We start from the raw sequence: 26,280 nt of genomic DNA, 5'->3' as shown, positions 1-26,280 counted from the left end.
TGTATTATATATAACCATTTACATTATATATTAAAAATTATAAACTATAATATATAAATGTATATATTATATAACCGTACATATAATATATAACCCCTCTCTATTATATATACTTTATGTATTATATGTATACATCTGTATATGTATGTATGTATGCCTGAACATATATGTGTGTGTGTATCGGTGTGTGTGTGTATATAAGTATATATACTTATATATATAAGTACCCCAGAAATAAGAAGTTTATAAAGACTTAGGCAATAACAGTGGGAAAGTTGCTGCAAGTTCATTTAAAAATGAACTCTAGGGGACTTCCCTGGTGGCGCAGTGGTGAAGAATCCGCCTGCCAATGCAGGGGACACGGGTTCGAGCCCTGGTCTGGGAAGATCCCACATGCCGTGGAGCAACTAAGCCCGTGAGCCACAATTACTGAGCCTGCGCTCTAGAGCCCGCAAGCCACGACTACTGAGCCCGCGTGCCACAACTACTAAGCCTGCTCTCTGCAGCCCGCAAGCCACAACCACTGAGCTCACGTGCCACAACTACTGAAGTCCACGCACCTAGAGCCCATGCTCCGCAACAAGAGAAGCCAGCGCAATGAGAAGCCCGCGCACCACAAGGAAGAGTAGCCCCCGCTCGTCACAACTAGAGAAAGCCCGCGTGCAGCAACAAACACCCAACGCAGCCATAAATAAACAAACAAACAAACTCTATTTGGAGCCACTTACTGGGATCCAGTGTCCTTGGTTTTCATACAAAAGCAGTAGCTAATGGGTTTCTCAGCCTCAATGAATGTCCTGAAATTCAGGAGCTTGAACCTTTTTTAAAAAATCAGGGCCATTTAAAAGTCATTTAGGCTAATCATGTCCAGAGATGAAATAATAACTAGCAAAGGATTTTTAAAAATCAGATGGAAAGTCAGAGCATATTGCCACACAGTATATGCATCTTACGTAATTAATGGTGTTTTGGGGGGGTTAAAATAACAGTCAAAGGACAAGGGCATGGTAGGGGCTAGAAGCAGACTCCCACCCAAGAGGATTTCATTTTTTTCTTTTTTTCATTTCTCAGGTGCAGAAATTGAATTAGGGGAATGTACAACCTTCTTGTTGGAAAATATAAACTTGAACATCTCTCCTCAAAGCTTAGAAAACACCTCACCCACAAAACCAGTGGGGTCCATCTCTGTGTCTCTTGTAACTAAATTTCTATAATGATATTTACATGTATGAAAAGGTACCTACTAGGAAACTAGTATGTGAAAACCTCATTTAAGTGATTGACATTAACCTGGAATTCATGATAATTCAGGTTCAACTGGTCTGAAGTCTACTTTGTCTCATTGAAAGGACACTGTTTCTCGGGAACTTTGGAGTATAAAGTAAGATGGAATGAGACTAGCTAAGCAAGCTACCTGGCTCACAGTTAGGTACCTTCAACTTTCAGAGCCCCTACCTACCCCATGTCTATTTTTTTTTTCCCAGACTTTGTTCATTTGGAGGGATTCCCCACCTCTGCTCTCCAGTTCCCCATGAAAACCTTGTTTATCTCTGAAGAATTTTCTCATCATCCCTACAGGAAGCCTGCTATGCCTCTCATCTGCTTCTAAGATGGCACAGACCATATACTACCTTGGATTTTAGTAATCGAAGAGCCTGATTTATCACCGCCTTAGATTTTAAGCACCTTACAGGTTATTCATATTTGTATCTCCAATAGTGTGTGGTAATACAAAGTAGTACATATTAGTATTGCACTAATAATTATTATCCTACATAATCATAGTTCTATTTTATTTTTCCTATTGTACTAATAGAGCCGGCATGAGTTAGTATTGCCTAATCATCTACCTGGCTTAGGCAGTATTGCGTTTAGGGTTGAACACGTCAGGCACACGGGAACACGAACGTTGTATCAGAATGTAGGTTAGACTCGTTCAAGGTTGCTGCACTCATCAGAGGGAGCCATGGTACTTTATAGATTATTTCTCAGGCTCCTTCCTGCTCTCGTGAATCAAATCCAGCCCCTATAGCAATGGGTCCCTCTCTGGACCCTATTGTTTAATACCTTTTTATGACATGTTTCCCCAACTCGCCATACTCCATAATTAGATTTCAAATGGAAACATGAAGAATTCTCTCTTCCAAGAATCCCGAATTTAAAACTTTATAACTTTTTTTTTTTTTTTTTGCTGTATTATCGTACAATCTGTTCTCCCAGTGGTTAAGTTGGGTTCTTGCTTTTCCTGGCGTTATGTGAGGAAGTCGGGATTAGGGGAAATTATAAACTCATAAAAGTATACATTCATTTTCTCTTAAAATAATACTCTGGCTCTTTAAGTACTTTAAAAAAATCTCAACAGGGTCATTCTTCCTTCCTTCCTTCCTTTTTCTTTCTTCTTTTCTTTCTTTCCTTCTCTTTCCTTTCTTTCTCTCCTTCCTTCCTTCTTCTCTTTCTTTTTTAAATTTTTAAACATTTTATTTTGTAACTGAAGTACAGTTGATTTACAGTGTTGTGTTAATTACTGCTGTACAGCAAGGTGATTCAGCTATACATATGTACATTCTATTTTCTTTACATTCTTTTCCATTATGGTTTATCACAGGATATTGAATATAGTACTCTGTGCTATACATTAGGACCTTGTTGTTTATCTTCCTTCCTTCCTTCATTTTTCTTTCTCTTTCTTTCTTTTCTTTCTTTTCTTTCTTTCTTTCTTTCTTTCTTTCCCCTTCCTTCCTTCCTTCCTTCCTTCCTTTCTTTCTTTCTTTCTTTCTTTCTTTCTCCTTCTTTCTTTCTCTTTCTTCCCTCCCTCCCTCCCTTCCTCCCTTCCTTCCTTCCTCTCTCTCTTTCTGTCTGTCTCTCTCGCTCCCTCTTACTCAGGACTTCATTTCTCTGGGATCCATCCTTGCAGCAGTCTCAGAAGATGTATCTTTGCTTTCTGTCTTGTGCTCCTCTGGCTCCTTCTCATTGCCACCAGAGCAGTTGCCCTAAAATATAAATCTGATTATGCCTCCCCTACCCCCTGCTTAACATATGCTATTGGTACCCCACTGCCTGCTGGATAAATTCCAGCCATTCAGCATGGTATTCAAGACCCTCCATAAATAGGTCTCAGAAGAATTCTTCACCCTCTTGTCTTCTCTCTCTTCTTCTCACACTCTCTACCCTGCCCATACCACACCCTGTGTATTCCAGATCCCCACATACAGGTTGTCGCTGCTGTGCCTTTACCCATGCTGTTTCCATGTTTTTTCCCCCAACTTCTGCACCTGATGCATGTTTATTTACCATTCTGTTACCCATTCCAAGCTTGCACTGCTCACCGCATGACAGGCCAATACATCTGGAGAGGAAGTGTTGGGGCAACGAATAAGGACTTTATTCGGGAAGCCAGGAGACTGAGAAGTGTTCCAAAGAACCATCTGACCAGAGGTAGAATAGAATCCAGGCTTCTTTTTTACTAAAACGGGAGGAGGTATGGCTGATTGTGGTCACAATACAATGTTCCAAGAAAACTTCAACAATTGTTACTTTCTTTCTTTCTTTCTTTCTTTTTTTTAAATCTGCACGGGCCACCGCTTGTGGGAATCTCAGTTCCGTAACCAGGGATTGAACCCAGGCCACCGTAGTGAAAGCGCTGAGCCCTAACCATTGGACCACCAGGGAGCAACCCACAATTGTTATTTTCTGTTCTGCAACTTTTTATTATGCCTTTAAAGGTCAAGCCTGGGAGGCAGAGCCTTGAGAATGTGCTGTCATGTATATTTCAGGCTCTAGGCAACGTTCTTTCACAAAAGGTGCAGAGCCAGCCTGACTAAGCACAGACAACAGAACACAAAGGTTAGAGCTAATGGAACAGATTGAACAGGGAGTCAGGTTTGTTCTTCTCTGCTACGCTTCCTTCTCTGCTGAGAGCACTCTTTCTCTGAAGACTGTTTTCTCCATCATTTCCATCTGCATGGATGCCGATGAATTCATACATCATAGGTATTTTCACACCTTCTGGTGATCATGTTTTTCTTACGCTGTTGGCTCCCTTATCCACTAGACTGTATGCTTCTTCAAAAATAAATGGATGTGTGTTACTCACAAATGCATTTTTAGTGCTTAGGATTATGCCTCTGCTCAAGAGATACTTGATAAATTTATAAATAAATCAGTGAATTCACACTTTCTCGGCAAAGCCAGTGACTTTCTGGCCTGCTCGTCTCTGCTTCTAAACTCTACTTTGGGAAGAATAGATGTCTATATATATATATATATATATATATATATATATATATATCTGTCTATATATTTTTGTGTCTACAGTTATATGTGTGTTACTAATTTGGGGGAAAAACTGTACTTATTAGCGATACTATTATGTTACTGGATCTTAAATAATTATTAAATGATAGAAGAAAAATATATATGTATATAAAACATATGTATGTTTCTTCTATTATTAGATTATATATCTATTTTGTGTATATATATTGTATATATAACAGTGATGAAAATAGCATGCTCTCTGTACCTGTATGTATGATATATATAGACATCTTTTTGGTGATGCATGTTTTCGTGCCTATTATCTCATTTATTTGTCCCAAGGAACCACAGAGAGCTATTTTAATCACTGTTTAAAGGATCTATTCCCTGAGGTTCACAGAACCTAACAGACTTTCCAACAGGTTAAAGCTAGCAGGGTTAAGACACTTGATCTGAAACTAGGTCTCCTAAATCAGTGTTTATCACCTCCCCCACTATTGGCTATGTTCCCCAAGAGTCCTTCTCTTAAAACTCCTGAGGAATCCCTAATTGTGCCATCACACCAAATAATGACAGCAGATTGGACGCCTGAGTTTGCTGCCTAAATGCAGAAGCAATTGTGAGGATGTCCTATGGATAGAAGACATTATGTTTTTCCTTTAATAAATAAGTCCATAGGCCTGTGAAATAAGGTTAAGAAAAGCAGACATTTATTTGGAGCTTCTTGCATGCCTAGTCCTGTATCATATCACATCACAAGGATATCACAAGGTGATTACTTTTGTCTTCTCCACGTTACAGAGGCGGAAACCCAGACGAAGTATTTAAACACACAGCGAAGGTCATATGCCACTCGAACCCAGGCAGTCTAGTTTGAGAATCTGTGTTCAGACTGCCACAGCACTCTATAGCCTTCCCTGATTTATCAGAGAGGAGCTTCAGACATCATGCAATTGACAGCCAGCTCCCTCTAACCCAGTGATAAATGCCAGGTCCTATTACCAAATTCTGAGTTGGCTGGAAAAGATGAAATCCTGGATCCCAAAAGTGAAGAGGGGTATTTCGATAGAACTGGCAGATGCTAGAAACTTCTTCAATATTTTATTCATCAAAACCACTACTGTATAAGAAACAAACAGGGGCTTCCCCCGGTGGTGCAGTGGTTAAGAATCCGCCTGCCAGTTCAGGGGACAGGGGTTCGAGCCCTGGTCTGGGAAGATCCCACGTGCCTCAGAGCAACTAAGCCCGTGTGCCACAACTACTGAGCCTGCGCTCTAGAGCCCACGAGCCACAACTACTGAAGCCCGTGCGCCTAGAGCCTGTGCCCGGCACAGAGAAGCCACCACATTGAGAAGCCCACGCACGGCAATGAAGACCCAACGCAGCCAAAAAATAAATAAATTAAAAAAAAAAAAAAAAGAACCCCAAACGGTATTAACCCATCACCTGGGCATAAAAGAGGTTCTGTCCTTTACAGGTCTTCACTCTAATTTTGCTAATTTATCTATCTATCTATCTATCATTGTTTCCCAGTACAAGCCGAATACCATCCAGAAACAGTAACACCTTTGTCAACCTGACCCCCGGGGAAGAGCTTGCACTGCTGGCACTCACCCTTGGATAGCACAGCCTTAAAGGGTTAAAGGTGTTTGCAAATACGGCAGCAGCGTGTTTGGTGTCTCTGAAGGGTATCTGGAGAGGGCAGGGAAGCAAGCTTTCCCGTGCGCTCTGGCACGGTGGCCCAGTGAGACGCACGCTCACCTGTTCCACCACCCCGGCGGCACCGGAATCTCTCTGTTCCGGCTGGTTTGCACTGGGATTAGCTGCTCTTTGCATGCGCTTGTAGCCGTGGATGTGGTTTCTGCAGCGATGGGGCCGACCGCGGGGATCTATTGGCTGCTGGCTTTGTAAATTTCATTCAGTTTGGTCCAATAGCAGAGGGGGAGCTGGGAGCCATCAGGACCTCTCGCTTCAATCTCTCTTTTTCTTGCAGACGGGTCTCTGTCCCTCCATACAGAGCTCTTATTCAGACGTAACGCTGCCCTTCCTGCTCCGACTGTGTCCCTGTTTCTTCTTCCCCATCAGACTACGACAGAAACAACGAATTTCCTGCAAACGGCAGCGTCGGTGGTCCTCGCGTTTCTTCGGGGGAGCGAATCCAGCTGGGATTCGAGAAAGCCAAGGCGCTTGGACTTAGTATATCCTCCTGAATCATAGCCTCGGTCCCTGGAAAAATCTGGATGCATAAAAAGAACACTTACAGCCGATGCAGCTTTTCCACGGCTAAGGTAGGTGCCGTTTTAAGATGTGTCTGTGGGGTTTTTTTTTTTTTTTAAAGCCTATTTAACGTTTTGACTCATGTGTGCTTCCCAGCAAAAGATGATAAGCCCGACCGCTAACGTTTGCGCTTCACTGCGTCCGACATTTAAAAAAAAATTTTTTTTTCTTTTAATTTTGAGAATTTGGATAGGACTTTTTCTTATCCATCGGTCGCTCCGTTTCTTAGGTGTGGGTGGGAGTGTGGATATATATGTACGGCGTGTCCTGTGCAAGCTTCGTGCACATCTCTACAGAAACAGTACATTTTTTTTTTTCTTATGACTTAAAAATATTGGGACCACCGTGGTTTGGAAGCATTTTGCTGCAATCAGCTATTTGAACGGCTCTGGGGCCGTGTGTGATGTGTTTACAAAATAGCGCTGTGTTACATACAAATAAACAGAAGAGTGTGGCGGACACAGGAGGGAAAAAAAAATACATCTGCAGTACAGGGAGAGAAAGAGCAAAGTGCCAGATCTCTGCAAAGCAGGACTGGCGGGGAAGCCAGAAGCACTTCTGGAAACTGTGAGCCACCACGGGCTTTTTTCTCCTCCTTCTTCTTTAAGGAAACTGTCAGCTACCACCTCCCGGGGTGCGTTTTTTTGGGTTAACCAGAGAGAAAAAAGGAAAACAGGCTTGGCTGGGTTTGCATTAAGCGATTTTTTTTTTTTTTTCTTCCCTCCTTCCTCTGCTGGCCTTGGCTAAGATGACGGCTTGTGTGATGCACGAAATAACGCACGTGATTGATTAGGACCTGGTTGGGCTTTGCTGGGGAGCGACCCGGGCGCGCTGGAGACCCCGGCTGAAGACGACATAGCTTAGCGCCGTTTCTGCAAAGCTGGGGAGCGGGCCGCCTCCCACTCCCACCCGCCCTTCAGCCGTGCGTGTGGGCTGTGGGAAGGCAAGCGGCGGGAGATGGAGGGGGCGAGGAGTGAGGGCGGTTGGTGGTTTTGCCGCTTCGGGAGCCTTTGGGTCCGGCCTGGACGTCTGCGCGGGGCACGCAGCTGCCGCCCGAGCACCGTCCCCGAGCTGCCCGCTTCTCCCCGAGGACCGCAAAAGTTGGTAGCTGCGGGGACCGGCGCTGGGCGCCCTAGCCGGGGTCTCCGGGGATGCGGACCCCCGTCGGTGCCCACGGAGAACCCTCGTTTCGGGAGCAGAGCCCGCGGGGCGCACGGCGGGCCGGTCCTCTCGCCGGAGGCGGGGGGCGGAGGTCCGGGGACTCGGTTCGGATGTGCGGACCACCCGCAGAGCCTTGGACCACGTAACAGACAACCCTCCCCCCCTCCCTCGCTCCATCCCCCCCCCCCCGCCGTATCCCAAAGCTCGCAGCCGTCCCGCGCTTCAGATCCCGCCCGCCTCCCACGCTTTCGCAGCCGATTTCATCCCGACCCCCGCCGCCGCCCCCTGCCCTTTCCCGCGCGCCTCGGCCTGACCCCCCGGGGCCGAACCGGCGTGCCGCTCGGCTGCAGACGGCGCGGGGGTCGCGGGCCGGCGGCGGCCGCAGCAGAGGCCGAGGTCCCGGCTGCACCCCGACCCCAGCCCACGAGTGTTCCCTCCCCCCCGCTCCGGCTCTCCGGGAAGCCCGCCGCCTCTTCAGGGCGCGCGGGCACCCTCCAGTCTCCCAGACGCCCCCTCTTTCCCCGACCGCACCCCTCCCCTCCCTCCCCCGGCTTCTTCGCCCCTCCGAGAACCGGTAGGTTCCATTTCTCCGCCCGGCTCTCCCGGGCGGCCCCCCGGGCGCTGCGCCCCCGGATCCGGGCCCGGGGCCCCGCGCATCCCTGGGCCCGGCGCACCATTCCGGCGCCTGCCCGCCGCCCGACACAGCCTCCTTTCTCCCCGAAGCGGCGGGGGCGGCAGCCGGGGGCCCCCCGCGCACCCTCGGGGCCTGGCCGGGGCCGCCCTGGGAACGGAAGCCCCCCTCGGAGGGCGAGGGGCGCCCGGAGGACGTCTTCTGCCTCCCCCCCACCCCTTCCCCTTTTCCCTTTTGTTTTTTGTGTGGTTTTTTTTTTTTTTTTTTGGCTGCGGGTTTTCCTCTGGTGTGCTTCCCTTGTCTGAACCGACCAGCAGGTGTGGGCCTCTTTTCATCGATTTTCGGAGCCACGAGGCCGCTCTCTCGGGCCGGCGGGAGGGGGCGGGGCGCAGGAGGCCGCGCCGGGGGGCCGGGGGAGGCGGCTCGCGCCCGCGCTGGGAGCGCGCGTCGGCCGTGGAGCCCAGCGCGCGCGCGCCTGCCGGAGCCGGGCCCGGCTCGCCCTCCGCCATGCGGACCCAACTCGGGAGATCTGGGGTGAGGTGTGTCCGGTGGCGGGTGTCGAACTCAGCAGGTACTGTTCTTGCGAGCAGAATCCACAAGGTGGTAGTGTGGATGCTTCCTTTGATTTCTTTCTTTTTTTTTTTTTTTTTCTCCTACTGGGTCAGTGGCGGGGAAACGGCTTTCTGTGCTCATAGCCTAGGCTGTTTGAAGGGGTCCCCTGGCTGACCCGGCTTCCACATCCTGAGCGCGCTCCGTGCAACCGTTTCGTGGTGCGAGGTGGTACGAGCTAGCTCCTTTTCGGAGTCAGCCTTTACCACGATTGGAGGGACGGGACGCAGAGGAAAAAAGAAAGGAAAAAGAAAAGAAAGTTTGGGGAGACTTAGTTATCTGAGGGAGCAGAATTTCCAATTTGTGTAGGGTTCTGCAGGCAACGTAGGAGTGCGTGCATGAGGCATCATCGGTAGGTAATATACTTCAGCTAGAAATTAACCGGGGCTGCAAGACCTGACTTTCCATCAGAACAAAGCAACCTCAGCTGCTAGGAGAACGGCGTGGTTTGAATGGCGATGCTTAGCGTTTTTCCTAGAGAATGAGAGAGCCCGGAGAAAGGGTCCGGTGGCACAGAAATCTGCATCTTTCTGGGGGCAGATTGAGGGGGTGGGGAATTTTTCATGCTTTTAGTTGCCTTTAGTGGGCTGTGGAAAGAGGTTAACAGCCAGCCTTGAAAATCTTCAGGGTAGATTTCCCTGTGTAGATGCAGCAGAAGGTGTGTGTTTGTGTGTGTGTGTGTGGGGGGGGGGGTGTTTTGGCACAGGGCTGCATTCATCCCTTATTTCCAGATTTAAAAAATGTGGATTTTAAAAATGCATCCCTAAAGTAAGAACATAAGAATCTCACCGAGGCCTCTGCAAATATTTATTTTTTTTTCTAGATTAAAACTTCAATATTCTATTACCCAAATAAATGTACTTGGAGATATATCTCTCTATATATCCATATCTATCTCTCTCTCTATATATAGATATATATGTGGCAATTTTAAAGAATATTTTCCTTGACATGTAAGAAAATCATGAGGGCCAATAAGTAGCAAGTGGAAAATTACTTCATCAGTTTTAAATTACTGGATTAAAATGACAGGTTTAATTTTTTGGAAACTGGAATGATTTCGAGCAGGGAGTTTAATGATCATTGCATTTTCATACTAATGGCTGTGCTTTGATGCCATTTTCAAGGTGTTTTGACACGTTTTTCTTTGGTGGAAGAATTGTTGCTTTCCTTTGTAGTTTTTTGTTTTTTTTTTTCTTCCCCTGAATAAAAAGAGTGCTAAATGTACATTTGGCCCTAAACCCAGCTAATTTTTACCCAAATCTAAAAACAGATATAAGATACTTGATAAGTGACGATTTGCTACATAAGGTAGATAAAGCAGGTATTTCCATGCTATGAAATTTACAAGTGAATAGATGTGGGCAATGTAAAAGTTCTTTTTTGGGGGGCCTGGAATGTAGACCCGCAGTAAGTATGTGGGGTTTTTCTTTATTTCTGAACTTGGCCTTTTCATGTTTTTTCCTTTGTAGTAATTTGTGCAAAGCTTCTCGGTCTCTGTACAAAGATGACAGTGTCTCCTCTCTATACACATTATGTTGCTTTCAGAATGTGCAAGCATCTCTTTAAGAGCTCTTTAGAATATTGTGCTTTGATGCCTGGACCACAACAAAAAAACCCAGAGAGGGTTCTCACAAAAGTAAATATTCAAGTGCACGGAGTCTGGCGTGGCTTTACTGTTCTTCCGTTTTAATTGGTACTCCAGACTCTAAACCTTTATTGCACAGCTAGGTATTGTCAACAGTGCAACCTGTTGACAGAATTTATGTGATTCCAAAGAAACCACCGTATGAAAATATTTAAAACCCTTTAATGCCCTCACTCTGATGACAGGCTTCTCTGGTTAAAATATACTTAAATTCCAAACCCGATGAGAGCTGATTTTTGTATGTGAAAGTCAAGGGCAAGGAACAGATTTTTAACGTATCAACCACAACTGTATACTTTCTATAATGCTCTTGATCCTTAACGGTATACATTTATTCCCAAATGAGAAAAATACGCTCAGGGTTTAGTGTAAGTCAGTTGCCCAATTAAAAAAAAAAATATCCTGGATACTGTATCTTTTCAGAAGAGACACCTCGTTTTCCGCGTAATTATGTTAAAAAATTCTAAAACAGACTAGGCCTTGGATGAAGCGACAGCTGATTTCTTAAACTTGTCAGCTACCAGTTTCAAATCAGATATTCCGCTTTGGGCTGGATAAGGGGAGACAGTGAGAATCTCAAAATTGAGCCCACGTGGTTCTAGGCAATTAGGTCATCTGTTGTGGGCTGCAAACTATTCATGGGCCATTCACGCCATGAATATTTTCCAGTTTTGTCATTTTTCTCTAAACAACCTACATTTGGCCTTTCAAAGCCTCTTCTGTTCTGTGCTCCGTGAGTGGCGGGATGGGAAACCCTTCCTCCTTTTTCTTGGGGACGGGCAGAGTAGGACAGATGAATAAGGGAGAAAAAAACAGTGGGACCGCCTAGAAGTTTGAGGTTGGCCATTTATAGGCTTTGAACAAATATCTCTGAGAAGGATTTGTGTCTGCAGTGGGTATATGACACAAAAAGGAAATAAAGGGCTCATAAAATCAGTACGTGAGTGGAGAATAGCCAGGCCACTTAGGGCTCTGATTTCAGACTTCAGACGTTTCACTGTTTAGATCACCTGCCCAGGTGTCTGTGGAACTCCTGAGCGCCACCTGCCTGTGGAAATTGGCCAGTTTCCAGAATGAGCATCTTCTCTGCACCAGCCCCCGGCCCCGCGGCACCTCCCAGAAGGGGTGCCTGACCCAACACGAACCAAACCCCAACAAACGTGAAATGTATAGTAAGGTGAGGTTTTATTGAATTGATTCCAGAGGTAAAAAGAGTAATCGTATTAGGGAAGAAGTGAGGAAGAATAAACCCTACAGGGCCTCGCCTCACTGGAGGCAGATCTTTATTTCAGGATGGTATTAATGAAATGGCATGTGCTTTCACAGCTCTTTGGAAATGAAGGGAAAGAACCCAGAGTTTTGTTTGGTGGTTTTATTTAAAATGTGTGTTGTATGAATAGTGATTTACCAAGGTAAAAGAGCGCTCTTTTTCGGATGGCAACTGGACCTTCTTGGTTTGATGTGTTGATGTCGGTGATCATTTTGGTTTCCAGAGGCTAATCCCTGATTGGATGATGAAGTCATCCTTCGATCTCGAAGTCATCGTCCCAAGGGTATGGTTTTTTATTTTATTGCTTTGTGGTAAAAACATGTGACACGAGAATCCACTATACTGTACACTTAAACACATGTTTAAGTGTACAGTATAGTCCTGTCGACGGTAGGTCCAATATTGTACAGCAGATCTAGAAGATACTCATCTTGCGTTATCTAAACTTTAGGACCTTTGATTCGTAACTCGCCATTTCCCCCGGACAACCCCCATTCTACTCTTTTGTTCCGTGAAATTGACTCTCTTAGGTTTCTGCAGGCACCCACCCTCATCCCGACTCATCTCTCATGTCTTTTTTTAAATTGGAGTATAGTTGTTGTGTTTCAGGCCTACAGCAAAGTGATTCAGTTATACATATATAATGTGTATATTCTTTTTCAGATTCTCTTCCCGTATAGGTTATTACAAAACATTGAGTGTACTTCCCTGTGCTCTGAAAGAGGTTCTCATTGTTTATCTATTTTATAGGTATATAGTGGTGTGTATCTAATCCCAAACTCCTAATTTATCTCTCCCCCACTTTCCCCTTTGGTAACCATTTTTGCGTTTGTTTTGCTGGTTGGGACTTTTTTTCCCGGGGGGTGCGGTGTTGGGGGAAGAAGTCATATTTTGCCAAGTGCACTTCTTTGAAATGGGGAATTGCACCTCCGATTTTTCTACATGAAAAAGAAAGTTGGTTAAGCTTTTGGATCCTTTAAAAAAAAAAAAGAAAGTGAAAGAAACTGTGATGGGCAGTGATGAGAGATGTATTAACCGTGAGCCGCTGTTTATTTTTGCGAAGCATGGAAAAGATCTCTTTGGTTGTGTTCTTACAGCTGTGATGGGATTTGCACATGGTGTCATTTTCCGGGTTTCATCTATCAACATCACCAGTGTTTGGTTTAGACCCGTGGCAGGGACGTGGATTATGTGACCTTGACGGTCCGCCAGCTTTGGCTACTCAACCTGCAGCGTCAAACTGTGGTCTCAGAAACAACCAGTGGGGATGGGGGTGTGCGGGGCATTGGGGAGGTGTGTGTGTGGAGACCAGAACCCACCGAGATGGAGTGCCTATAGTGTTTTCAGTTTTTTCCTACTCGAGTACCCTCTGTGAATGGGCCAGGTGGTGGGCAGCGATGAACTCACTTTTAAAAAATTTAAGTTGATTTACATAATTCTATTAGTTTCAGGTGGACAGCATAGTGATTCCGTATTTTTACAGATTATACTCCATTAAAAGGTATTTCGAAATAATGACTATTGTTCCCTGTGCTGTACGATGTATACTTGTGGCTTATCTGTCTTATACATAGTAGTTTGTACCTCTTTTTAATTGAAGTATAGTTGATTTACAATGTTGTTTTAGTTTTAGGTATACAGCAAAGTGTATTCTGTTTGTCTTCTATGTCTGTGAGTCTGTTTCTGTTTTGTAAATAAGTTCGTTTGTATCCTTTTTTTAGATTCCACATGTAAGTGATATCATATGATATTTGCCTTTCTCTGTCTGACTTACTTCCCTTAGTATGATCGTCTCTAGGTCCATCCATGTTGCCGCAGATGGCATGATTTCATTCTTTTTATGGCTGAGGAATATTCCATTGTATACATGTACCCCATCTTCTTTATCCATTCATCTGTCGATGGGCATTTAGGTTGCTTCCATGTCTTGGCTATTGTAAATAGTGCTGCTATGAAAATTGGGGTGCAGGTATCTTTTTGAATTAGAGTTTTTGTCTTTTCCGGATATATGCCCAGGAGTGGGATTGCAGGCTCACATAGTAACTCTGCTTTTAGTTTTCTGAGGAGCGTCCACACTGTTCTCCATAGTAGCTGCACCAACTTACATTCCCACCGACAGCGTAGGAGGGTAGTTTGTACCTCTTAATCCCCTATCCCCATCTTTCCCCTCCCCCTTCTCTCTCTGCACTGGTTACTTGTTTGTCCTCTCTGTATCTGTGAGTCTGAGGAAACACATTTTTTCAAGCAAATAAAGTATGTCACTGTTAACTGCTTTTCTCACTCGGATGCATACTCCCTCATGGCCTAAAGGCATGTGGTAAGAAGGGAAGTGTGTGTGTGTGTGTGTGTGTGTGTGTCTGTGTATGTTTATACACATAGGTATGCCCGTGTGCACCAGCATAACCAAGAGCAATTTCATGCATCAAATGTTTTTTCTCAGCCACGGCAACACATTAGATCAAAACAAAAAAACAAAGTACCAAAATGAAAACTGGGATTTTTGTCTTGGTCATTTTCCATTTCTTCTCTCCATCATTCACCAAACGTAAGTGATATTAGAAAATAGATGATGTAAGTTACCTGAGGTGGAACTGCAAAGACTCCTCATTGGAGGGGGAAGACATTAGTTTACAGTGTTGTGTTAGTTTCACGTGTACAGCACAATGATTCAGTTATACATACGTATACATATTCTTTTTCATGTTCTTTTCCGTGATGGTTTATGGCAGGATACTGAGACCTAAATAATTTGAGAGTGTATGTTGAGGGGCAAGCACCTGCTTTCTCTAACTTTCCTTGAAGCTTTCTCTTCTGATGTGAGTAATGGTTTCTTACAAGGTATCATTGTCCAGGTCCAGGGTGAAATAGTCTATGTGGTAGGAGTGATAACACACTTCCCTTTCATGTCCATCCATATTCCTCCAGGTTACATACTGGGATGGAGAAATTGACGATTTTTGCAAGGATCACGCTGGACACTCCTTTTTAAAAAGGGGAAACTAAATAGTCCTTTTATCTGCCTGGTAGGAGATGCGAGCCTTTGTGTCTCTCAGTACGCAAGGGCTCTGTGGAGAGGCTGTCGCCATCGAAAGCTCCCGGTGCAGTCGAAGAAGCATCGTATCAGCACAGCAGACAAACCCGGAGTTCACTTGTCATGAACACCGAGAAGCTGAAAGTCCCCAGAGTTGAGAAGCTCATAATAGTCTCTTTGTGGTTTGGGGTCCCTGCCTTCCCGCAGTCCCTTTGCACCCCAATTTCACACGGAGCACTCATCCACGGTGCACCTACCGAGAAGCACGGACACACCCCAGCTCACGGGAGAGCCACGGCAGCCGTGAACTAATGCCAGAGGATTTCCTGTCCTGGGTTGTCACTTTGCCAATGGGCTCAGGTTCTTTGGAAACAGGATTGCACGTAGACTGCAAACAGACATAGGTCCCTGACGTGTCAGTAGGCTGGCGTGTGGACCCAAGTGGTCTCAGGACAGTTAGAGCCACAACATCACAAAGCTATTTCTTGCACAGGGCCGTTTTATTGGCAGATCATATCTAGAAAGACTTCATCCTCTAAACTAGCTAAATTTCATTTAAATATGTATGTATATAATTATTGCTATGTTGTATTTATATATTTATATAATTATGTGTATACACTATGCATTTTTAAGTTGAAGTTTAGTTGATTTACAATGTTGTATTAGTTTCAAGTGTACAGCAAACTGATTCAGATATATATATATATATATATATATATATATATACACTTTTTCAGATTCTTTTCCCATATAAGTTATTACAAAATATTGAGTATAGTTCCCTGTGCTATACAGTAGGTCCTTGTTGGTTATCTATATATAGTATACACTATGCATTTATATATTTGTATTTGCATGCAATTTATATAATTGATGAAAGACTCATCAAAACATGCTTTATTTTACTTTATTATTTTTTATAAAAATATTTCTCTATCTATTTATTTATTTATATATTTGGCTGGGCCGGGTCTTAGTTGCCGTGTGCAGGATCTTCGTTGTGGCGTGATCTTTAGTTGTCACATGAGGAATCTCTTTTTTTTTTTTTATTTTAGTTGCGGCATGCAGGATCTAGTTCCAGGGATGGAACCCAGGCCCCCTGCATTGGGAGCCCCTAGTCGTAACCACTGTGCCACCAGGGAAGTCCCAAAACATGCTTTATCTTAAAATTGGAAAGCCTTTATATAGATAATGAAAAGAATTCATTTAGCCATGTAATGTATTATATAAATATAATTGTGTATTACATAATGTATATACATATTTAACTTATATGAGATCAATATATATATATACAAAATTAATACAAGTAGAGACTACATATATAGATGGATGAATAGATAGTTTGATGTGCATTTTCCAGAAGAAACTGTGTCATATCTGGTAAGACCACTTCCAGGCTGGTCCCCAGAATCTACATTTAATGGTCCACAGAAACTACCTCTTCGCCTTCAAGTGAAGTTCAGGAGTTATTAACGTTACTATGGTAACAAGCAAATTCCAGCCCTCACTGAAACATAATTAGCTGATACTTAGTAAGCAACCTCATGTCAGTGGAAACATATGTATCAAGTCAAGCCCTGTATCTTTCCTGCCTGGATGAACAGGCGTCTTCTGCCCCTGGAACACAAGACCCGAGAATCTGTCTCAGCAGGACAGAAGCCACGGGAAGTCAGTGCTGCCCACCACGGGCTCGGGTCGGCGGTGGTGGCCGCCATGGCTCTCCATCTGAGCACCTGTGTGCTAGATTCTGTCGGCTAGGTGTCTTGTGTGGCCTTGCTCAAGATGGGAAATCAATATGGTAGGCTCGGGAATGGAGCTCCTTAGTCTTGGCAAGAAAGAAATTCGGTGACTGAGGTATACGCATCTTTTTCTGAAAACTAGCTTCTGAATCCTATTCCTTCTTTCATTCATCACTTTTCTTGAGCATGTCCAAGTTGCAAGCTTGGAAGGAAATTTAGCCCTGGTAATGTTGAGATGATATAGGCATATATTGCCTCAAAAATCCTTGCCTGTGTGTGAATGTTCATAAATGAGTTGTTAAGATATTTAGTTCACATGTGTATCACCCCTTCCCGTTTTCTGGTACGTATTACGGACTTTCCTTCTTTAATCTCTCTCCCCCTCTCCCCCTCCCTCCTCCTCCCTCCTTCTCCCTCCCTTCTCCTTCCCCCCTCCCCCCTCCCCCCTCACTTTCTTCTGTTTGCTGACAGATGAGAACTCAGAGGTCCTTAAAGGATTAAAGGATCAATGAAGGTAACTAGATAGAGGGTAATTCTTTCCAGCAGTCAGGAAAGAATAGAAAAATGAAATGGCAAAGAAGATTTTCCAGGACAATTTAATAGAATTCTTCACATGCCCTATTTGTTTAGCTACTTATATTTTTAAAAGTTGTCAAACCCTATATTTGTGAAACATTGATTTTCATTTTAAGTAAATTGTGTGAGTGAATACATATTTAAACAGATTACTTTGATTCAACAAAGAATTGAGGGCCCATCAAATATTGTTTTTTTTAAACATAAGGTAGTGGATCTTAATGACTGTATCCTATGGTTGTTACAAAAATCAGTAAGCAAGTTAGACATTTCAGCATTTTTGTGATAATGAAAAATATCATGGATTCTGATGTACCGGAAGTCTCAAAGATTGTAAAATCAAAGATAATGTTCTCAAACTCCACCACCCCTCGTATAATCTATTTTTCAGCTAGTTAAGGTCTTTGTCAAGAGCTCCCAAATCAGGGATTGTCTGTTTTTAAAAGTTATTTTACTGAAGTATAGTTGATTTACAACATTGTGTTAATCTCTGCTGTACAGCAAAGCAGTTCAGTTATGCGTATATATTCAATCTTTTTCATATTCTTTTCCATTACAGTTTATCACAAGATGTTGAGTATAGTTCCCTGTGCTATACAGTAAGACCTTGTTGTTTATGCATCCTATATATAATAGTTTGCATCTGCTAACCCCAAACTCCCAGTCCCTCCCTCCCCCAGCCCCCCTCCCCCTTGGCAACCACAAGTCTGTTCTCTATGTCTGTGAGTCTGTTTCTGTTTTGTAAATAAGTTCATTTATATTATTTTAGATTCCACAGAGTGGTATTATCGGATATTTGTCTTTCTCTTTCTGACTTATTTCACGTAGTTTGATAATCTCTAGGTCCATCCATGTTGCTGCAAATGGCATTATTTCATTCTTTTTTATAGCTGAGTAGTACTCCATTATGCATATATACCACATCTTTGTTAAGGGATTCTCTTTTAGAGAGGCTCCCAGTTCAAATAATTGGGAACCTCTCTAATACCTGTCATACCCCTGTCTTGACTTTTACACGGAAAACAGACACATTAAGGACTTGAAGAGCCTCACACTGATGGATTCGGGAGACGTAGCATAATTTGAGATTCTTTGTAACAAGTGTTACCCAGATTACCTAACTGGAATCACAAAGCAGGCTTCTATGGTATCTTATTGTCACAGAGGTAAGGGGATCTAAGATTACTTGAAAGTGTTTAAATTGCCAAGGTAATCTGGAAAAATGAACTTGTTGGTATTTTTTTTTTCGTTTCATTCACTTACTCAGCATTGATTGAGGGCTGAGACATGGGGCAGATGAAGAAGACCAGGTTGTTTATCTTTCATATACTATACATGTGATAAAGCCCCCCAGGAAAAATAGTGTGCGGGGGATGGGTGGGCATGACAAGACAGGAACCAGCCTCAGAGTTAACAACAAAGAAGTTTTCTATCAGAATCTCCCTTCTGGGGTGTGTGTGTGTGTCTGTGTGTCAGTGTGTTGTATTGTGTGTGTGTTGAATTTCTTATGTTCTATATCCAGTGTTAAGGAAAATAACAACTCAATTCAAATCTTTTGTAAATAGTTGAAGGCAAGTCATTAGGGCCATATAGCTGAAATATTGAGAAAGTAGGGAATTTTATAATTTTCAGCTGGAGATGACATACCTTCAGATTTTTAGCTTCTTCAACAGCACAGGCTACTAGGGTGTTAATTAGCAAAGAGATGATTTGATAAAGGCTCAGAAGATTAACCAGGGGCTTTGGGCAAAAAAAGGCTACGTGTCCTAGTGGATGCCCGGGATGGCACCTGTATCCCAGCCCTTAGCTGGCAGGCTGGGTCTGTCTGCAGTTACACCATGTATCATTACCCGCGAGCCAGGCTTACGCTGGAATAGTTCAAGTCACAGTACAGAAAATTATTTGGAACTGGTACCCCTGGAGAATCAGAACCAGGGAAAAGGAGAGGACATTTTGAAACCAAAAACCAAATACAGAACACAAGGCAAAAACCTTCCTTAAGGATTGATCTTCGCCTCTTGGCACAGAGTTGAGGGTTAGCAGTTGTGATGTCACCCAGCAGGCCAGGCAGGAGAAAATACTTGTCCCTGAGAGCAAGGGTCAGGGAGAAGTAACAGTTACTCAAAGTTAAATAGTAGCTAAAATGAGAAGACGAAGGAAGTTATCAGGCGGAGAAGCTATGATGGCAGAACAGAATGGGGGAGAAATCTGAGTTTTAAGAACATAAAACCAACCAACCTCAGTGAAAGGGTGATAGGTAGGTGAGTTGTAGGTGCATCACAATAAAGCTGTTATAAAAATACGACAACGGAGGAGAGTCTCAATGCCTATCCTGGGAAAAATCCCATCTCAGCACACGTCTTCGGACAATTTCGGTTCATGGTGGAAATCATGGAAACAGCAGCATATTATGGGGAGAAACGCGTACTTTACACATTGCTTCGCTTCAGATTTGTGTGGAGGTGTTTCATGATGATTCTGCTAAAACAATTTCACGGATAAAGTGATGTCCATGAATTTATGTGATGATTATATTGATTGAAAAGTCTCCCTTTGATGAATAACAAGAATCAGCTATTAAAATTTCTCAAAATTATATTAAAATAACATCAGTAAGCATGTGTATTAATTTCACAGGTTTTGGGGTGTTTAATCTGATCACATCCAAATTGATAAGAAATTCCTCAGTTCTATGAACATATGTATAAAATATCAGGATACATGTTGGCCATTTGTAGAGCCAGCCAATTTCTTGTTCATTTAGATGTGACCAGATTAAATCAATAGATGTATGTCTATATATAATTTACACATATAAATTATATAAACACATACATATATATTGACATATGTATAAATATTAATAGCTTACTTTTTATCATGGCACATGCCTTCCTGAAGATTTAAATAAAAAGACAGTAGCTGTTCTGCATTGTGCAATACCATAACAGAATCAGCAGAAAAATACAAATGCATTTTTTGTATTGACAAAACTTGACTGTTAACACTTCTATTGCTAAATCATTCCAAGATGTGTATTTACCTTTTCTCTCTTTAAATGTCACTGAAGGAAGAGAAAAGTAAAAGGCGAAGGAATTTGAAAAATTGTATTGAACTGTGAACCGTATCTCCCCTCCCCTACCCCCAGTATGCTGTTAATTTAGAGAAATCACAACCCAGTCTTTTTTTTTTTTTAACACTGGAATGTTAGTATCTATTTATTTAATAGGGTCTTATGAAGGTAAAATGGAAGAAGGCTATTGAAATTGCTTTGGAGATAAACCTCCTTTTGAAAATGCCCCAAATGCGATTAACATTTTTATCAGGTTCAAGAATTAAAGAACACAATGTCTGTATTCATTTGCCAGGATTGTTATAACAAAATACCACAGATTGGCTTAGACAACAGAAATTTATGGTCTTACGGCTTTGGAGGCCAGAAGTCTGAGATCAAAGCGTCCACAGTGTTGGGTCCTTCTGACCCTGTGAGGGAGAATCTGTTCTGTGCTTCTTTCCTAGCTTCTGGCGGATGACTGGCATCTTTGGTGTTCCTTGCACAGCCCAGTCTTAAAACCCACAGCATCTAATGGGGCCTAAGGGCATCCCTGAAGCCTGGAGCTGAGCCCAGGGGAGTTTAGTCACACCTAGGTGGGCATCCCCGGATTTACTGGTGCTGAAACAACTATCTATTCCCAAGCGATGGTCCTTACTTCTTCCGGTTTCTCTTGAGGGTGGCCTTTCTTCAGAGGGAATTACCCACATGTTCCTACGGATGTCGTGGCCAGGTTAGGGGGGCAGGTGTCTCCCTCTGGGTCCCAGTGGTGCTGGGATTCTCACCGGAGCAGGTCAGAATGAAACACAGCTGTTTCCCTTCCTGCCTGTTCCCCCTCTGGTCTGATATCCTTCCAAACCTACTCAGCAGGAAAAACAAATCCTCTCTTCAAATTAAAAACAGTATTCAAGCAGATACTATACGTTTTTGGGGGGGCTGTTTCAGCTCATGGGGTGGGGAGATGGAGGATGTGATAATTCTAGGAAAGTGTGCCTTTTTATCCACCTTTAACTCCAGGAATATAAAAATGAGCTTAGACCATGATTGACTTGCCTATAGTAAATATAAAAAGTATAGTTGGTTGGGATATTTGTGATAAAATAAGAAAATACCTTAGTATCACAGGTTATGAGGATTTGAAAGAAACTGAATAATCATTTGTATTCATTCATTTACACAGAAGGAAACTGAGTCACACAGAGGTCCAGTGATTTATCCCCAGACCACACAGCTGGACAGTACTTTTAAACACTATTCTGGAAATGAAGATTAAATACCTGAAAGTTCAGGATTTGATATCTCTATTTTTGCCAGTTTTATGAGAAGCATATGAAATCAGAGGCATCATCAAACACGTTAATAAAACAAAGCACATAATTTCATTTTCAAAAGCTACTTTTCTGTATTTTGTGCTGCAGCAATTGAAAAAGAGAAATCTTTTTGATGAAAAGAACTAGGGGAGGACACAGGAAAAAAAAAAAACTCCGAAATTGAAAGCAAAACTTGTTACTGGAAACTCAGGTTTTCAGTTTTTTTTTCTGAGTTACTATGAAAGCAGCTTAGCTGCCTCTGATCTTCCTTGTCTCTTGATTCTTAATTATTATCTGTAAGAAGCCAATGCCTCTCCAGTTTTTTGAAATGTTAATTAATTGCACTTGTTTATTATACCTTGCCGTGTTTCACACATTTGTAGGAAGGGATGAAACTTTTTCAGGGATGCTGTCTCCTCTCTCCCCATAGGGTTTTGTTGTTGTTGTTTGTTCTTTTGTTTGTTTGTTTTTGGCAGTATTGGGTCTTCGTTGCTGCACGCGGGCTTTCCCTAGTTGCCGTGAGTGGGGGCTGCTCTTCGTTGCGGTGCGCGGGCTGTAGGCACACGGGCTTCAGTAGTTGTGGCACGAGGGCCCAGCAGTTGTGGCTCGCGGGCTCTAGAGCGCAGGCTCAGTAGTTGTGGCACACGGGCTTAGTTGTTCCGCGGCATGTGGGATCTTCCTGGACCAGGGCTCGAACCCGTGTCCCCTGCGTTGGCAGGCGGATTCTTAACCACTGCGCCACCAGGGAAGTCCCTCCCCATAGGGTTTTGTCCAAGATGAGAACTTTGTAGCTTTCATCTCTGCAAACGCTAGTGGATTCTACTTCTCTGTTCATGTCTTTCTAGTCCGTTGAGATAGACTCAAGAGGAAAGAAACATCTACCATCCCCTAAATTTTAAAAGACAACCAAAGGGTCCTAGAGGCAAAGAGCACCCGGAGCCCCTCTTTCTGGTGAGCATAGGGGTCTTCATCTGCGTGGATGGGGAGAAGGCAGAACAGGAAGGTCAGTCAACTCACAGGGGCTGGTCTGTGTCATCTCACCTTGAGGAGTTTCCAGGGCAATTGTTGACTCTCCAGTAGGGAGGTGACTCGGTAAAATGTATATTTTTATGAGGACTCACCTGTGTCCGAGGGCTGACCCAAAGGGAAACAGGCATTAGGATGAGGGGATGCTGACTTACCAGGAGCATAATGTTCTACCTTGTGCATCAACACGGGCCCCTCCTGACCCCCATGTTTTTGTTTTTTCTTTTTAAATATTTATTTATTTATTTTTTGGCTGCCTTGGGTCTTAGTTGTGGCACGTGGGCTCTTCTTCGCACTGCGCGGGCTTCTCTCTGGTGGTGGCACTGGGGCTCCAGAGCCCGTGGGCTCATTAGCTGCAGTGCGCAGGTTCAGTAGTTGCCCCGCGGCATGTGGGATCTTAGTTCCCCGACCGGGGATCGAACCAGTGTCCCCTGCATTGCAAGACCGATTCTTAACCAGTGGACCACCAGGGAAGTCCCCGTGACCCCCCCGTATTTTTGGATAACGGTTTGTTGTAATGTACGTCCAAGAAGCCTGGAGTGTTAGTGTCACAGCTTTGTGTACTTGCTTTGTCATGGCCCTTTTATGCTTTTTTACTCTTACCCACCTAAGAACTTGAGCATAGAGCTAGGAGTAAACATCTCTCTGTGTCTGAGACCCTCTGTTTTTCCATGATGCTTTAAAGTAAATACACTTGAGATGAATCCTTTCTCACTTCAGTAAGAGGCATTTTTAAAAAATTTTAACTATGTTGTTTTTGCTTACATGGGGCTTTGATTCTGCAGGATGAAAACCAGCTGATTTTTCCACTGGACAGAACATTTCAGGGTGGGAAGTTGGCATCCCAGCCTCACTGAGATTATAATGCTCACTCCGATTCTTCCACGTTGATTAGTTTCACAGAATAGAAACCTATTTTCTTCAGGACAGTTTTGCAATACAGGCAGACCTGGTTTCATTGCACTTCACAGATACTGTGTTTTTTGTTTTTTGTTTTTTTTACAAATTGAAGGTTTGTGGCAATCCTGTGTCGAGCAAGTCTCTCGGTACAATTTTTCCAACAGCATTTGCTTACTTTGTGTCTCTGTGTCATACTTTGGTAATTTGCACAGTATTCCAGACTTTGTCATTATGACTGTATGTGTGATGGTACCCGTGACCCATGACCTTTGATGTTACTGCTACGGCTCTCTGAAGGCTCAGAGGTTGGTGGCCATCTTTTAGCAGTAACTTATTTTTAAATTAAGGTCTGTACATTGTTTTTAAAGACATAATGCTATCTCACACTTAATAGACTACAGTCTAGTATAAATATCACTTTTATATGCCCTGGGAAACCAAAACATTTGTGTGACCTGCTTTACGCAAATGGTCTGGAACGGAACCTGGAGTATCTCCGAGGTATGCCTGTACTGTTTTCATTTTTAAAAATAAACTTAATTAAAAATAGTTCTAGATGTACAAAACACTCTGTAAAGAAAGTACAGAGAGTGCCTGTTTACCCCATATCCTCTTAATATCTTATTTTACCATGGGACATCTGTTGGAACTAAGGAACCGACACTGGCACAATACTATTAAGTAAACGCCAGACTTGATGTGGTTTTCACCAGTTTTTACCTAATGCTCCCTTTTTGTCGTAGAATCCCCTCCAGCACAGCACGGTGCATTTAGCCGTCATGTTTCCTTCTTCTCCTCTGTTCTGTGACCTTGTTTTCCATGATTTTAATAGTTTTGTGATATTATGTAGGAAGTCTCCCAGTTGCAGTTTGTGTGACGTGGGGTACATTTCTGGAGGAGGGAACCTGCAAAGGTCAGTTGCCTTTCTCGTCCTGTCAAGGGCACAGCCTATCAACATGTTGATGTTGACCTTGATCCCTTGGCCGAGGTAGTGGGTTTATCCACTGTCGACTCACACCACTCCCCTCCCCCCTCACCTTTTCATAGTCTGTTCTTTGGAAGCCAGTCATTTTAAAGTGCCTCAAGGTGGGGAGGTGGGGAGGTGGGGCGATTCAGCTGCGTGTCTTGGATGATGGAGTATTGACGTCAATTATTTAGAATTCCTCTGAAAGGGAGATCTGTCCCTTCTCCCTCATTCATTTATTGATTCATTGAATCATTCCTTTATATCTGTCGGGACTCATGGATATTTATTGTATACTTGGGATACTAACTACATTGTAGGATTACAATCCAATACTGTGTTGCTGTTTGTTTGTTACTTACTGTACTTTGTTGCTATTGCTTGGACACCTAAGAGTCTTTTCATTTTGGTAGTTGCTAAACGATGCTCCATTGTAGAAGGGCTAGGGGAAAACTCCCGTCCAGGGTTTGGACGTGGGGGGAGGATTCTGTTCTCGGAAGATCTGGGGCAGCAAACGTGACTCTACTGTTTGCTTGAGACTCTGGCTTGTGTGGGTCAGCTCTGCTCACCCCGCTGGCCCGGGGGTATTCAGCTTACAAAACGCCGCCTTCCATCTGGAAACCTCAGCCGACTGGCAAGAGTCCACAGTGTTTTGCACGGTCCCTCATCACATTAATCTGTAGCCCTCCTGGGCAACAAGCAAGGCGCCCTTTCCACAGCTTAAGAGCGGCCTGGGGTTCACGCCTTCTCACAGCTCATCCGAATATTTTTCTAGCAAAAGGCATAAAGTTGAGGGAACGTATTCCTGCCCAGATTTCCACTGGCACCCAGTGGAGGTTAGATTCCGAAATGCCCATATGCGTGTAGCCATCTTTTCACCATGATCGATATTTTAAAAAGTGATCTCATCCTCTTAACGTTATGGTGTGGATTTTAATATAAAATTTTAATATGCGCACAGGTGGTTATCACTTAAGTGTATCTTAAGAAGCCTTCTCTTTTGAATTCTATGGGTCCATTTTATGAATAAGTCATCAAAGCACACTGTAGCCTTTTCAAGGAGATTTTAAGGACAGTGTGATTTTCTTTACAAAGAAGGGATGAAGAGTGTTATAGAAATATAGAAGTTTGGAAAAAAAATGTAAACATCAGTCTTCGTTCCATAAACCAGTGGTTAAACACTAAACAACTTGTATAATTTCTCTCAGAATTTTTCATATATTTTAATATTTTAATTATCTGAATATTTTAATATTTTAGTTATCTATATGTACATCTTTATCTGTATGTGTGTATAAATATATGTGTATATATATGCATGCATATTCCATCAGTATCTATGTATCTGTATCTTCTATATCAATCTATATCATAACCATATCATGTATATAACTTTACGTATATCATGTTGTTCCTACCTATATTTATGTCTGAATTACATCCATCTTTCTATCTCTATCCATATCTTTATTTATGTACATATTATATATCTATTGGGTTGGCCGTAAGATGATATGGAAAAACCCAAACGAACTTTTCGGCCAGCCCAGTATATCTATGCCACTCTGAACTTTACATTTCCCAAAATATTGTAGCAGAAGCCTCTTTAGGATTGTTGCAGGTCTTCATAAGCATTATTTTTCATGATTAATTCTCTCAGGAGGTTATGTCTTAAATCATTTATTTTCTTTTCCATTATAGGTTATTACAAATATTGAATATAGTTCCCTGTGCTATAGTAGGTCCTTGTTGTTTATTTTATGTATAGTGGTTCGTATCTGCTTAATCCCATACTGCTAATTTATCCCTCCCCCACTTTCCCC

At 43.1% G+C, this 26,280-nt stretch overlaps 1 protein-coding gene across 6 annotated transcripts in view; it reads left to right on the top strand.

Moving 5' to 3' along the window:
• The first annotated feature begins 6,123 nt into the window (after positions 1-6,123).
• The window catches only part of NLGN4X (neuroligin 4 X-linked), a 328,533-nt gene continuing 308,376 nt past the window's right edge, over positions 6,124-26,280 (top strand). For 3 of the 6 annotated variants that reach the window (XM_059910988.1, XM_059910984.1, XM_059910989.1), the window contains exon 1: positions 6,276-6,545. The gene's annotated coding sequence lies outside the window, so the exon portion shown is untranslated. Of the gene's footprint in view, positions 6,165-6,275; positions 6,546-7,383; positions 7,457-7,608; positions 7,635-26,280 lie in introns of those variants that run through there. The other 3 variants (XM_059910982.1, XM_059910985.1, XM_059910986.1) reach the window with 3 other exon arrangements.

The sequence above is a fragment of the Balaenoptera ricei genome, chromosome X (assembly GCF_028023285.1).
Source record: "Balaenoptera ricei isolate mBalRic1 chromosome X, mBalRic1.hap2, whole genome shotgun sequence".
Lineage (NCBI taxonomy): Eukaryota > Metazoa > Chordata > Mammalia > Artiodactyla > Balaenopteridae > Balaenoptera > Balaenoptera ricei.
The sequence above is the reverse complement of the archived record's forward strand: the minus strand, read 5'-3'. Positions and strand labels throughout refer to the sequence as shown.